The sequence below is a fragment of the Echeneis naucrates genome, chromosome 11 (genome assembly GCF_900963305.1).
Source record: "Echeneis naucrates chromosome 11, fEcheNa1.1, whole genome shotgun sequence".
In the NCBI taxonomy this organism is placed as follows: domain Eukaryota; kingdom Metazoa; phylum Chordata; class Actinopteri; order Carangiformes; family Echeneidae; genus Echeneis; species Echeneis naucrates.
Window position 1 is genome coordinate 7,496,571 of NC_042521.1, and position 4,194 is coordinate 7,500,764.

The 4,194-nt window shown below is 39.9% G+C and overlaps 1 long non-coding RNA gene across 1 annotated transcript; it reads right to left on the reverse strand.

The window, feature by feature from the left end:
• Positions 1-2,547: 2,547 nt before the first annotated feature.
• Positions 2,548-3,140, reverse strand: LOC115051348 (uncharacterized). Its single transcript, XR_003841269.1, has 2 exons — positions 2,927-3,140; positions 2,548-2,781 (listed from the first exon to the last, which is right to left on the reverse strand). It is a non-coding gene; the product is annotated as an uncharacterized LOC115051348 (long non-coding RNA).
• Positions 3,141-4,194: the final 1,054 nt, after the last annotated feature.

Genomic DNA, 4,194 nt, shown 5'->3' on the forward strand with positions numbered 1-4,194 from the left:
ATTTAAGTTAACTGATTTGGGGGAAATGGCGCATATTGTTTTAGAAGCACTATCTGGTGACTAAAAAACATAACAGGATTAGACTGTTGGGCAAATGTGTTTTCTGTATTTCTCCATATAACTATTCCAGAGGAGATGAGCTGTGGAAGGTTTATATCTAATCAGTACAGTACTGAAGACTGACGAGGGTGCAGAGGCAATTGAGATGGAGATGTAAGTTTGAAAAATTCATCAGTATGGTTTCAATATCCTGTATATGATGGTGTGAGATATGTGACGAATATAATTTTGAAACAGATGAGGAAACGACAAGTTTTTTTCAGATACCACAGTGGTTGATAACAGAAAAGACGTGACATCATGACCTAAATGGCTCAATGGTTCAATCTCAACGGACACGGACAGCAAAAAAGGTACAAAATGGTTTGAGTCAATACAATACAAGGTAGTTTATGTTTGTGGCAGTTTGCTGGCTTGTTTCTCGCTAATATTTGCATCATATATAGTAAGAGAGTGGGGAAACAAAATATAGGCCAACAGGGCAATATTAATATCAAATTAAGATTTGAAATAACAGGTTGCACAATCTCTTCCCCGAAGAAATTGTTGAATAAATTAAGAAATTAATAAAGGAGGGTGAGAAAGTGGTACATTCGGGTAAATTTATGTAAAAGCCATGCACCAGGTGGATTATTTCTTAAATGTCACTCTCTGTAGTCCATCCAGGCCTCCACCACTCATAAAGAGGTGGTGGATCCAGCAGGGTGTGTGCCCAGAGGCTGCAGTTTCGCCTTTGTTAGCAAAAAAATATCCTTACCTTTGGCTTTTCAAGGGCACTCTTTGAAAAAGAGACTAGAAAGTTCATAGTCCCATCCTCCCCATGGGGGGAAGGAGGAAGGAGTGTGAAGGGGTGGGTGACAGACTTCACCAGCAGCCTAGTTTTCATACCAAGCTAACAAGGGCATATCCATTATTTATGTCACCCAGTTCCCCACAACATTCCAGTAAACAAGTCTTTGATTATTTTTGCATTATTGCCACTTAAAAAAAATATGAATTGCTGCCTGACAGGCTGCACAAGACCAAATCACAGAACAACATTTTTTTTATGCCGCTAGCATTCATCTTGTCTTCGTGTCACGTGTTTTGGTAATATTTCATTAGAGGTTCTATATATTGTCGCAGCAGAGATAACATCAAACCAGGAAGAATGTCATTGTGCACAATAGAAAGTGATGTTGACTGAGTTGCTACATGAGCCATATATTAAATGCATACTCAAACTGGAGTCTTCATGTCCAGTTAAATTGTCTGCTGATTGTGATTTTCATTATGATAATGCAGGTTTAATTTGCCCTTTGGTGCTCTGTGATTAAATAGGTAACGATAAAAGTTATTAGTATGTATATACCCTGGATCTGTGTACGTGGAAGTCAATATCAAATAATTTTTTTTTAAGTTCAGAGTGCCTGGGGTTTTGAGTAAAAAAAATGGGTTTGGGCTTGCTGTGACAGTTTAACTTGACTTTCCCACGAGGCTGAGTTAGATTGAGTTACATTTTAAATGCTTAATTAATGAAATGATTACACACGCACACACATTCACACACACACCATGCACCTATATGAGGAGAAAACACTGGCAGTATGGTTTCTCTTTGTTTCTCTAGTTCCTCCTACTTTTGTTTGGAAAAGTTTTATTTGTGCACGGCAAAAACAGGATTACTTGAAGTTGCATAAGAAATTCCATCATTGTTGCAACTTGTTTTAATTGAACCATCTGAAGGGGGCACTGTTCAGAATCAGGACCTTTTGTTGTGGTATTTAATTATCCTGTGTTGGTAATACCTCTTTGGATTTAAAGATAGGAATCTACTTAGTAAAAATATTTATCCAAATAATCATAATAATAGCTTTCAAAAATATATTTTTCATATTTTTGATAGTTTAAGGGCATCCTGATGTGTTAGCACCGTACATTATTCTATTGTAATGACACAGCTTGTTCATGTGTATAAATAATCGAGAGTGCTAATGCAACATTAGGCAGTGAGGCAGCAATGAAATCAGAGAGGTTGACTTCAAACCCATTAAAAGCAAGTTCTTCCAAATTAAGAAATTTTGACGACATATTAAGTGATTTTTACTCTGCAGTTTAATAACCACGTTGCAACCTATGAATGAATCCTTTTAGACACTTGAAGATTCATTCCTGACTATAATACACAAAACCTTCTTCCGTACAAGTCTGTAGCTCAGCAAGATTATGGAGTAACATGAGTTTATTAGCTATGAAATTAGGTCATGGTGAGATAGCAGCACTTGTTTGATTGCAACTGATTCGTTGATGTGTTTTAAGAATGGATGTGAGTCATGTGGTTTGATTTTTAATTTTTTTTTTGCAGAGCAGCTGATTTGGTTCATGAGATAACATTATGTTTCTTAGAAAAACTGATGTTGACATGGCTTATTACTTCGTGCCGATAAGAGTCGAAGATCTTCATTGATTTTTTATTTTATTTCATGCAGCTTCGGTGAAATGACAGTGTTTGCCCCACCTTTTTTTTTTTTTTTTTTTTTTAAATTTCTGTGCAGCTGATTTTCGTTTCGCATTTAACTTTGTGAATAATTGCGACCACAGTGCTTGTCTCTTTAAGAGTCAGTCTTCTGGTGGCTTCTTGATATTAATAGAGCCGCTGTGTCTTCCTCCTCTGACGTAATGCCCACAGCCGACAGAGAGACAGGCAGAGAGGTCCTGTCACAGCAAAGCGGTAACACTAGTCTGAAAAACAACAACAACAACAACAACAAAAACAACAACAACATCAGATAACGAGCTGCTTTGGTCAGCAAATCCGGGCTGCGGGCTGCTGAATAACACACTATAAGATCGGGAATCATTGCAACACCACCAGAGGCAAACTCACTCATTGTGATCAGTCGGTATTATCCTGTTTAGTTTTAATGTGTCGCCGTTTGTAGCCTTAACTATCTCTCTTTCCCTCTCAGACCAAAGAAAAAGAGACAGCCAAGACACAAGTCATCCCCCGTCCGACATCATCAACAAACAAAAACCCCTCAAAGAGACGAAGCAGCCAAGCCAAGCCAAGCCAAGCCAGCCAGCCAGCCAGCCACCATCTTAACAGGCTGCTGAGAGAGAGACACAGAGACAGACTGAGAGAGAGAGGAGAGAGAGAGAGAGAGAGAGAGAGCAAAGGGGGCTAATGCTTATTTTGATCAACAGGTAAGCAGCAACCCAAAAAAAAAAAAAAAAAAAAAAAACAGACACACAACAGCAACACAACCCTGTCTACTAATTCGGGGGTGCAGTGGCGCATCAAGGTAAACGATAACAACAACAACAACAAAAACAACAACAACCAACCCCCCAAAAAATGCTTCGGCGATGCACGGTTTTGCAGGAGTAGACGGGGAAATGCATGCTCTCTGACAAGTGTGTGTGTGTGTGTGTGTGTGTGGTAGGAGGTGGGTGGGTTGGGGGGGAGGTAGGGAGAAAGGGGGGGGGGGGGGGTGAAATGTGTTGGTGTTTAATGGAAGCCGGCGATATCAATGCTGCGTTTGCGAGACAAAATATCGCTGTTTGCCGCTGGGGAGTTTTACGACGGGCAGCAGTCGGTTTGCGTCTTATGTAACTAACGGCCTGAGCAGCGACGGTGGGTGAAGAGGGATCTGCTGAATGAGGGGGAGGAAAAGGAGCAGCACCGCTTTCAATTCACATGGCAATTTACATTTAGGTTAGGACACCCAAACGCTGCACAAATACAAATTTTCTGGGGGGCTGCTGGGGACGGGCTGCTGCTTTGATTTAAGACTGAGTTTGAAGCCAAGCAAGCAAGGGGACGTGGAGTGACTTAGTCGCCACAAGTAGGTTTGTGTTTTTCCTCTAACTTTTGTTTCTTTTATTTTTTATTTTCTTTTCCCATTAGTTTTATTTTATTTATTTATTGTTTTGCCGGACACTCATTTCCGATAAGTGGCATCCTGACTGGGCAGCTACAAGCCGGCGACCTGAGAGTGATTTTGTCGCCACAGTGTAGCTCTCCTACATCTGCCAATGACTTACTTTTTTTCTTTATTTATTTATTTTTGCTGTTTTTCATTGATAAGCTTTTTTTTCTTTTACTATTCTAACTCGCAAACTTGATACCCAAGTTCAGATTTCTTGGTGCTCCGA